Source organism: Neophocaena asiaeorientalis, unplaced genomic scaffold (assembly GCF_003031525.2).
Source record: "Neophocaena asiaeorientalis asiaeorientalis breed wild unplaced genomic scaffold, Neophocaena_asiaeorientalis_V1.1 scaffold25, whole genome shotgun sequence".
Taxonomy (NCBI): Eukaryota; Metazoa; Chordata; class Mammalia; order Artiodactyla; family Phocoenidae; genus Neophocaena; species Neophocaena asiaeorientalis.
The window spans coordinates 3,501,229-3,512,486 of record NW_020172492.1 but is presented as its reverse complement, the minus strand read 5'-3'; the positions used below and the strand labels follow the sequence as shown (position 1 = coordinate 3,512,486).

The 11,258-nt window shown below is 40.3% G+C and overlaps 1 protein-coding gene across 4 annotated transcripts in view; it reads right to left on the bottom strand.

Moving 5' to 3' along the window:
* Positions 1-11,258, bottom strand: part of LOC112395160 (uncharacterized) — a 404,375-nt gene that overhangs the window by 354,677 nt on the left and 38,440 nt on the right. For 3 of the 4 annotated variants that reach the window (XR_003002305.1, XR_003002306.1, XM_024738216.1), the window contains one exon: positions 9,256-9,408. The gene's annotated coding sequence lies outside the window, so the exon portion shown is untranslated. Of the gene's footprint in view, positions 1-7,619; positions 7,711-9,255; positions 9,409-11,258 lie in introns of those variants that run through there. The other variant, XR_003002307.1, reaches the window with a different exon arrangement.

The window sequence follows — 11,258 nt, the reverse complement described above, 5'->3', positions numbered from 1 at the left end:
AAAAAAAAAAAAAAAAAAATATATATATATATACATATATATATATCAGTCTTATCCAACAGGAACTTTTAAGATCATTTAAAACAGCTTATTTCCTAACATATGGCATATTCAAAGTATCATTAAAAGCTATTTAAATTATTTTTATTTCCTCAGCTATTGAGTCTATGGATAGGAAATGGTATGAGCCATGTATGAATTAAACATAAATATTAGATAATATTTACTGAGTCCCTACTATGCCATACAGTATGCTCAAGTTAACTCATTCAATCCTCAGGAAAGTGCTATAGATATATATTATTATTATTAGCCCTGCTCTACAGAGAGGAAAATTAGACTCAGAGAGGTTAAGTAACTTGCCCAAAGTTACACATTCATTTTCAATCAGCACGTATGGCTCCAGAGCACATGCTCTTAACTCCATGATATGCAGTACAACTAACTCTCCACCACTTACTTACACACAACTCAGCAAGATAGCTTCTTGACAGGTAAGTATTAAATTTAAAAGGGAGGAAAATATTCACGTTCTGGCTTCCTTTTTTTTTTTTTTTTTACGGTACGCGGGCCTCTCACTGTTGTGGCCTCTCCTGTTGCGGAGCACAGGCTCCGGACGCGCAGGCTCAGCGGCCATGGCTCACGGGCCCAGCCGCTCTGCGGCATGTGGGATCTTCCCGGACCGGGGCACGAACCCACGTCCCCTGCATCAGCAGGCGGACTCTCAACCACTGCGCCACCAGGGGAGCCCCTGTCTTCCATTTTTTTATCAGTACTTCCTATCGTTTCCTGGGCGACCCCCATGCACCTGGCACTCTGTCAGAAGCTGCACAAACAGGGAATGAGACAGACACAATTCCTGTGCTCAAGGAGCTTATTTCTAGTAGGAGCAGGAAGGGACAGAGAATAAAACTTTAAACAAGATAGACTCAGAGTCCATTACACGCTGTGAAGGAAAACTGGATAATATGATAGCGAGTACCTCTGACACAAGAAGAGGGTACTTTTAGTAGAATGGCCAGGAAAGGCCTCTCTGAGGAGATGGCATCAGAGCGTAAAAAAGTATTTAGAAGGCAATTAGCAGAAACCAGCTACATAGAGTTGAGAGATTAGGACTCGGGCAGAGGAAATAACAAATGACAAAGGCCTTGAGACAGGAAAGCCCTTAACTTTCGCAAAGCCCTGAAAAGAAAGAAAAGGTGGCCCAGATGACTGAAATCCAGTGGGCAAGGGTATGAGTAGAAGAGGCTGAAGTCAGGCAGAAAGGCAAGCTCAGACACAGCCATGCGGGCGAGTTCAGGTTTTCTTCTAAGCACAACGGGAGACCCCTGGAGGGTTTCAGACAGGGTGACACTGACCAGGCTGGCTTACTTGTGGACTCGGCAGAGGCACAAGCAGCAGCCACAGGCAGAAGCAGGGAGATGAGTGAGCAGCTTGTTCTAATCATCTAAGTGAGGAGGGAGGATGGCGTGAGTTACAGTGACACAAGCGGAGAAGAAAGGGAGTCAACAGTTCTTGAGAACTATTTTGGATGTGTGTTGACAAGACTTTGGGCTAAAAGCAAGTGAATGGATGGTGGTGACGTTTACTGCAATGGAGGAGATGCAGAAAGGAACCAGACGGGTGTGGCGGTGCGGAGGTGGGGAGGTCGGGGAGAAGAGATTCAAGAAGTTGGTTTTGGAAGTTCTATTCATAACCAAATAGATATGGTTTACATAAATTTTAAATTCTTTCCTCAGCCTTTCAGCATGGTGCTGATGCAATGTGTGAGCGCAACAAATACTTCCAGTTACAGCACAGACAAACCCTGCAGTGACAGTTAAGGTTGACAGAAGTTCAGGCTTGCGAGAATGTAACTGTTTTGAAACCCTTTAGATGATCCAGAAGGCTGAAATGTTTATACAAAAGAAAAGAACTAACCTCCTGTGTGTTCTAACCACTCCTGGATGGGCCCCTGGAGCTGATCACCCACAACACTGCACCTCCTTCTCTCCTGGATACTATTTCAGAACTGCCCCCTCTCCCCACACTTCTAACACTCCTTCCTAGACTCACTCTCGGCCAGCAACCTTGCTTCCTGCTTCAGAACAACCCACCTGTGTCTGTGCCCACACGTCCTTCTTTCTCACCAGTTACCATCTAGAAATGTCTGCACTCCCGGCAGAGGTAACCGAGATCCCCTCTCCTGCAGCTGCCTGGGGACTGGGCCCAGCATTTCTCCTCTCTCCTTGATCAGCAACCCTTCCTTTCATACTGGATCTCTGGGTCTTTCACATCACACACCAACACTGTTATTTTTCACTGCCTAAAAACAAGGATTTTGATCCCCACTCTTTCTGCCAGCTACGGTCCTAATTCTTTGCTCCTCTTTGCAGCAAACTCCTGAAAACTCTGTCTATATCCGTCATCTCATTTTCCCACCTCTTACCTCTCTTTCTGTCTTAAATCCGTTACTAACTTCATCCCCACCACTCCTCTAAAAACAATTCTACTCAACATCGCCAATAACCCAGTAGTTTAATCCACCTGGCATCTCTCAGTCCTCACGTTACTTAACACAAGTGATGACTCTCTCCTCCTTGGAATATTTAATTTCCCTTGGCTTCCAGGACACCAACTCTCTTGGCTTCCTCCTCCTTCACAGCCAGACTTTCTCAAGTTCCTTCGTGCATTCCTCCTCTTCTCTCCGACCTCTTAGCCTCGGAACATCTCCTTATCTTTACTCACTCCCTTAGTGACATTTCTGAACACTAGCCACATGCCGTCAACTCCCAGATATTTATCTCCCTCCCAAGCCTTTTTCCAGACTTTTATATCCAATTTCCTACTCAACATCTTCACCTGTATATCTACAAGGTGTCTCAAATCTAGTACGACCAACAACGAGCATCACCTCCAAACCCTTTTTCCCTCCCCACAAACCCTCATCCCTACTGATGGCAACTCTGTGCTTCCAACTGCTCCATCCAAATATATGGCACCATCCTTGATGCCTGTTTTCCTCTCGTACTCCATGCCCAATCCATTGTTGTCTTTTTCTGACAACTTAGAGAAGCTAAGTGACTTGCCCAAGATTCCTCAGCTAGCAAGTGACTGCTGAGATTCATATCCACTTCTCTCCAGCACTAGATAGAGCCTAGCTTGAATATTAGCCTGAAAATGAGTCATCCAGCTAACCACTAGAATAGACAAGGAATATATATGGTGTATGCAAATATTCCAAAGATTCTCTGTGCGGTAACCCTACACTAATATATTGTCTATAATACATTACACTTTCACAGCTGGTAGAAGAAATCCGTTCTGCAGTTCTGTCAGCACACTGACGGAAGGACAATTTATCAAATATTTAATAGGGACTTCTTCTGCTCTCTGTGTTTAGATCAAATCACCAGACACAAAACCTTCCTTAACACATTTGCCCAGAATTCAGACGAGCAGATGTTCCAATGCCCTTACCAGAAACGACTGTCAGAGATATCCTCTGATCCTCCTAACTCTGACTCGCTCTCCTTTCACATGACTTTCTGAGTTTGGCAATCGTCGACAGATTTACAGAGCTGCAGGAAGATGCTGATGACCCCATTTCATTCTTCCTTCCCTCTGTAATTCTGGAACACAAGCATTATCAGACTGTCTCAGAGATGTTATCTGTCTAAACTGTTTTGATTCTTTGCCCCCAGTGTTTTTGTTCCACATACTCTACATGATGTCAGGACCTATCATTTTCAGAAAAGGGCTTGGAGAAGCCACTTAGTTCACTGGGCATAAACATTGTTTACGAGCACTATAATGGGTCAGTTCCTTTAAAAGAGACGCTTCCAGAGTCCTTGGTGTTCTCCCGAAAGTTTCTGCAGCGTTTTCGTTTTAAATCCCAGTATGCAGCTTTTTGATCCTTTAGGCTTTCAGGAGACAGTGGACTATAGCTTTTAGGGATGGCAGTGGGATACTGGGAGAATAAGTTTAAAGACCAGTCATTTTCATGACTTAGAATTCTTTCTCATATGATAACTCGCAAATAGTGGCAATATTTATGTTAAGGTTTTTACATAATCTAACAATTTCCCCATTCCCCCACTAAGAGGAACTGTCATCTCTACTTCTTCCTTATGCTTTCAACTTGCTCACGCACCCCTGGGAACAATACTTCACTGTTAAAGCCATATGGGTCTGGCTGCTAGTTTTTACTTTCCTGTGTGTGGAAGGAGTCAGAGCCAATAAATCCTTAAAGCTGCTGCTAAAAGAAAATCAGTCGTAAGAACCTCAATCTATGCACACTCTCCTCTTAAGTTCTCCCATCACTGGTTGCACTCAGTAGTACCTACTGCCATGGTCACCATCAGTTATTAACCATACATAAAACACAGGATAAACTCTTACCAAAAACTTGGATTAAGAACAGGAACTGGCCCAAATATTTCAGGGTACGTTTATTAAACATTAAATGTGTAGGCAATCAGAACTGTTAAATAATCTGTGGCTATCCAGACAATACACCTAAAACACTGTCTTTATCCATCCACGGGACCACACTGAAAACTGCAGAGTGCTGGCTGCTTCATGTTTCAAGTCTCAAACCTTCCATCCTCATCGAGGTCCTTACTGGAAGCATCTCTGTCATTCATTCCTCCCACAGGCTTGCTTTCACATGTGGCTCACACTGAAGCTCGGAGCCAGACAAAGAACTTCCTCTGAATCACTCCAGCGTAAGTGCTATTGACGTGCAACCCTGTGAGAAGCTACAGGCCACACAGAAGCCATTAGCCATTCCTCATCTTCCTTGTTCTGTCTTTAAACACTTGGCAATCCTATTCGAGAGGAGGCTGCTTCTCCCTGCCACAACCTCCTTTTCTATTTTTCCTTATGGCACATTTCTGAGACAGTCCTCGAGAACTCCTCTTTAGTATATCTTTATATTTCAGTCTGTTATATACCAAGATGCTTTTGCTCATCAAATTCTAAATAGGACATGGTAAGTATAATGTCTAACAGCAGTGACAAAAATGGAAGAAAGTTTTGGTTGGTCTAGAGTCTAATGACCATGGAGATTCCAATTTTATAAAATACAGCAAAACAGAGAATTCCTAAAGAAAAGTACTTAATAAGAAAATAGAATGAACAGAACAGAGAATCTAAATTACTATTGTGGGGCAACAGATAAAGTTTAGAACTGGACTAAAGTCACCCAACACCACAGACCTCAGAATGTGGGACTCAAAGTCTACTGGAGAAAAGTCAGTTCAGATGTGCACAGAGTTTAAGACCCCAACGGCTTTTTATTATATTTTGATGTTTGACATTATTAGAACATCTCTCATCACTGAAGTGCTCTTGATAAAGAGTTCAGGTGTTTCAACTGGTGACTTAGGCTCAATGGAAGACCTAGATTCTCATAAGGAGAGCCTGGCTGTAGGTAGCATATGGATCTGACACAGCTAATACAGCATGTGGACATGCCTTGGGATTAATGACTGAGACTGTAACAATAAAACAAATGCTGTAACGTTGGGGAGCCAGAGCACAGTGACTTGGGGCAAACAAAGCTGGGCCTAACCCTAGGAAAAGAGTTTGCTTTTCCTTACATTCTGAGAAGCTACAGTCTGATCAGAAGAGATATCACTGCTGCTGTAAATAAGGATAGCATCGAATCTCCTGTTTTCACGGCAACGCCAAACAGCAGTGACTGCACATTCTCCAAGAAGAGACTCTGTTAGTTGCAACAAGAATCTCATTTCTGTACCAAAACAAAATCATTGAAAACCTAGTCAAACCATGCTTCCATAACAGCAGTTTAAATCTCCAATTACAGAAAGAATTGTATAAGCATAAAAAAAAACCTCTAAATAAAAAGATAAAAGCTACTGCTTAAAATTTATTTCTATAGGAGGAACTATTATTTACACTCGTAGCAAAAGGATAAAATTTCCTAACTTAAAAGTCAAATGGGTGAAGGGATTATAGTTGAAAACTTCCCAAATATGGGAAAGGAAATAGTTAATCTAGTACAGGAAGCACAGAGAGTCCCATACAGGATACATCCAAGAAGAAATACGCCAAGACACATATTAATCAAACTGTCAAAAATTAAATACAAAGAAAACATACTAAAGGCAGCAAGGGAAAAATAATACACAAGGGAATGCACATAAGGTTAACAGCTGATCTTTCAGCAGAAACTCTGCAAGCCAAAAGGGACTGGCAGGACATATTTAAAGTGATGAAGGAGAAAAACCTGCAACCTTTTTTTTGGCTGAATGGATACAAAAACAAGACACAAATATATGCTGTCTACAAGAGACCCACTTCAGACCTAGGGACACATACAGACTGAAAGTGAGAGGATGGAAAAAGATATTCCATGCAAATGGAAATCAAAAGAAAGCTCATATCAGATAAAATAGACCTAAATACTGTATGCTAACACATATATATGGAATTTAAGGGAAAAAAAATGTCATGAAGAACCTAGGGGTAAGACAGGAATAAAGACAGAGACTTACTGGAGAATGGACTTGAGGATATGGGAAGGGGGAAGGGTAAGCTGTGACAAAGCGAGAGAGTGGCATGGACATATATACACTACCAAACGTGAAATAGATAGCTAGTGGGAAGCAGCCGCATAGCACAGGGAGATCAGCTTGGGAGGGTGGGAGGGAGGGAGACGCAAGAGGGAAGAGATATGGGAACATATGTATATGTAAAACTGATTCACTTTGTTATAAAGCAGAAACTAACACACCATTGTAAAGCAATTATACTCTAATAAAGATGTAAAAAAAAAAAAAAAAAAAGGTGAGGAACCCAGCAGGAGTGACCTCACACCAAAGGGCCCACATCATAAAAAGCTGAGGAACCCAGCAATATAAAAAAAAGTCAAATGGAAGGATAATTGTCATCTTATCTATAAATAATACTTTCTTGTACCTGTTGTCATGATCATATGTTAATCTGTAGACAATGTATAAATATCAAATCATAAATCAACTTCCTTATGTGGAAAAAAAATACTAAGAGAAACTATACTAAGAGTAGTGATTTTTCCAGGATTTTCTAACTGGGTAGAAGGACAGGACAAATTCTAAGGCATTGCTAATTTTCAAATCTATGCATTAGGCACAAACTTATTCATTTATGTATGCCATGCATTCGTTTCTTAGAAGTCTTTCCCCAACCGAAGGCCTTCCCTTAACTTTGAGACAGAAGCATTTCCTACTTTGCCCGTTGGTTACAAGATCCCTGGAAACACCATGCATTGCTACTAGGCTCAGTAGTAGCTATAGGAAATGTCACAGAATTTTGTAATTTGGGGTGACCTAAATGCTCAATTATTAATATGCAGTAGCTGTTTGCTACATGGGACAGTACTTGGCCTGTTGGCCCAGGTCTCAGTGTTGAGATTCAATAGCATCAGTGTAACTTGCAAATACAAAGTACTTCCAACTGTCACATGCTCCCTCCTCCACACCCACTTTCTAGCTTGAGGTCCCTGATATTGACATCAATTCACACAGACTGTGCAAAAAGGGTTACTTTTTATTCCCCCTTAAAAGAATGAAGTGACACATATATATCAATTTATATATATCATAACACATATATATGAGGAAGTGGATACATGCTCAAGGTCATGAAGAGTATTTATGGCCACAGATGCTGCCCATAAGAGCTGAATGTAAATCGTCAACAAAACGCACTGAAGAGACTCCAGCCCTGCATAGATACACATTATGATTATTATTTATATTTATACTGTATATTTTATATATATTATTTAATATGGTAAAAAATACCCATGAAGTCTGATGGACACAACCTTAACCAAAGGATCAAGGTTACGATCACCGGATTTAAGCCACACTAATGTCATGTGGTCCCTGATATAGTGCAATGAGAAGAACACCTCACCTTAGGTGTTTTTTGCAAAAATCCATAATCCCAGTGTAATCATAAGAAAACATCAGATAAACCTAAAATGAGGGAACCTTTACAAAATGCCAAACCAGAACTCTTTAAAATTTGTCTCGAGGTCATGAATGGCAAGGAAAGACTAAGTAACTGTCACAGACTGGAGAAGGCTTAGGAGACCACGGTTAACGCAGTATGTTAGCCTGGGTTGGATACTGACAGCAAAAGGACATATGTGGGAAAACTGGTAAAATCCAGATGAAGTCTATAGTTTAGTTAATAACACTGTATTAGTGTTAATTATTCCTTTGTTTTGACAAAATGCACTGTGATTGGGTAAGATGTTAACACTAGGTAATACTGGATGAGGAACACACAGAAACTTTCTTCTATCTTTGTAACCTTTCTGAAAATCTAAAATTTTTCCCCCCAAAAAAAGTTACTTAAAAAAATATCATTAACATATTACTAAATGTTACCAAATTCCAGCCACAGAGACCAAGAAATAATATGTATGTTAATCTCCTCAAATTCACACAAGAAAATGTTGCAAATCTGGTACCTAAGACTTAAGATTCTTCGCTCCTTCCTTATAGACAGCTGGATGTAATTAACAATGACCACCTGTATTCCAGCAACCTATCTTTATTCTAATAACTTAGCTAAAATTAAGCATATTCCAAACAGAATAAAATAAAAAAATGAAAAAGTCCCAAATAAAACCCCAACTGACTGCCTGGTTTCTTAATCTTTCAACGTATTTTATAAAATGAAAGGGCTACTTTTAATTTTTCTTTAAATTTTCTCTTTTTGCTCACCTAATAAAACCAATCTTTCCTTTTCCTTTTAGTTTTCTTATATAAATTTTAATGGAGCATCAAATTTGACAAGGCACATTTCACTTCTAAGAACTATTTATCTAGCTTACAAATTGAATGTTTAATATGTTTTGTCTTACGGTATGATGCCACTTTTGTCAAAAGGGTGTGTGTTTGAGTCTAGAGATAGTAGTCTGGAGAGACACACATCAACAGCGGTATGACAGAGAGCAAGCTGACCTCCAAAGATCCACACTCTCCTTCTCTAGGGTAAAGTTGCTGCCGCAAAGTGATGATCTAATTTCCAAGCACCCTTTCTTCTAAGTGAAGCTATGTTACTAGTTTGGGGCCATATAATGTGAATGTGTATCATTTCTAGGCCAGAGTTTAATCATGTGCTTCCTCCATGCTCTCTTTGCTTTGCATGATAATCTTGAAGGCATACTCTACAGCAAAGTAATTATTTGAAAGCAAAGTTATAAAACAGTAAGAAAACAAACACATTATTAATTTTATATTAAATATCACTCACCCTATGTCTGTGTAGGGATAGGCTATCCACTTCAATATAAGTCTTGCACATGATGTTCTACACATATATTTTTGTATATTTATTGAAAACAATCCGTGTATAAATGGACCCACACAATTCAAACCCATGTTGATCAAGGGACAACTGTAGGACCTGCATGGAGAAAAAAAGAACAAATTACTTAATCTTTCAATCCCAATAATCTTCCTCTTACGTCTTGTGACTTTGAAAAAGTTACCTCTTCCTACCAGATAAAAAATGTTTTCCTCTTTAGGATAAAGTTATCTGGAAATGCTAATAAGTATTCTGCTATGTTTTAGATCCAGTATCACAAATACAGTATCCCAGGGCAGATGTACACGTCATTTTAAAAATATTACCTAGATGCGTGACAACCAAAAGTCAAAAGGATGTGAAGATTCCAGCAGATGTGAGAACTTAGAAAAATTAAAAGTCATAGAAACAATGAGCACCTTTAACCTGGGGATATTCATTATTTTGTTTATATGTCCACAGCATACTCTAAAAACAATCATATATTAAAACGAAAGCAAAACCGACAAATAAAACTATGCCTTTGACCCCACAAATATTTCATTATTTTATGCCTTTTATCTCAGTCATAACGACATAACAGCCGTGGCACAGACGTGCAATTCTCCCCTATTACCTACACGCTTCTTCACGATTCTGGTCCTGCTAGAGATAGGTATGCTATATTACTAGCTTTGACCAAAAATTGTGAGAAGTAATGTGTGTCACTGCCAGGCCGAGGCAGTGAAAAATCCCAGAGGGATACTACACAGATTTTCATCCCCTGCCTCAGTGAATGGAAAACTAGTGTTGAGATGACAGAGTCAAGATGGAACCTTGAATCACTGCTTAAAGTGAGCTGCCTTGGAGACCTGGCAGGCACACTGAAGGCTTTTATATAATAACACACTGAGATTTCTGAGTTGGTTTGTTACTGAGGCATAGCCCAGCCTGCCTAACACAGCACCTCCCAACTTTCTCCCTCCTTTGAATTCCATAGCATTTCAATCCATTTACTACAAAGGTACTTACTTCTAAGTAAGTTTTGGGCACTGTTATTTAAGCAAAGTCTTTGCTTAGTCTAACTCAAAGACTTTCAGTGAGACAAGTATACTCTTGAGACCTCTCATTCATTGCCTTACAGAAAGCGTGGTATAAAAGAATGAATCTTAAAAAAATAACTGCACATCACAGACTAGTATTTAAATTCATGAACATAAAAGAGACACGGACAATGTGCATCTATAGGAAACAAAACAGAAATGAGAGAACTAACTAATTGTATCTATTTTTTCTCTGTCAGCCATAGTGAAGAGGCCTAAATGTCATTTGCTCATTTACTGCGATACATATCAGAAGTACCAGAAATCAGTTTCTTCGCATTAAAAAAAAAGTGATAAGATAAAAATATCTTAGATTTACATATTAAAAACAACAGCACTCACTGCCAAGAAGGACTGCGGATAAGGCAGAATCTTCTCAATTATAATCAGTAGAACAGGGGAAAATGTTAGTGTAATTTCACCCAGCATCTAAATCTACTGGGGTAAGTCTATAAATACAAACATGTAAGTTAATTACTAAATGACTCACTTAGCTAAACAAGTCAGTATGTTCGGAATCTAAGTTACCCAGCTCTGCACTGCCTCAGTGAAGCTGAAGTGGCTGTAATGGAAGCACACTCAGGTTTCCCAGGACAACCAAAACCAGTGCTTGCCCATCATTTGATGGATTCCTAACAAAATACAAACCCGATTTAAAATCAGGGTCCAGGGCTTCCCTGGGTGGCGCAGTGGTTGGGAGTCCGCCTGCCGATGCAGGGGACGTGGGTTCGTGCCCCAGTCCGGGAGGATCCCACGTGCCGCGGAGCGGCTAGGCCTGTGAGCCATGACCGCTGAGCCTGCGCGTCCGGAGCCTGTGCTCCGCAACGGGAGAGGCCACAGCAGTGAGAGGCCCGCATATCAAAAAAA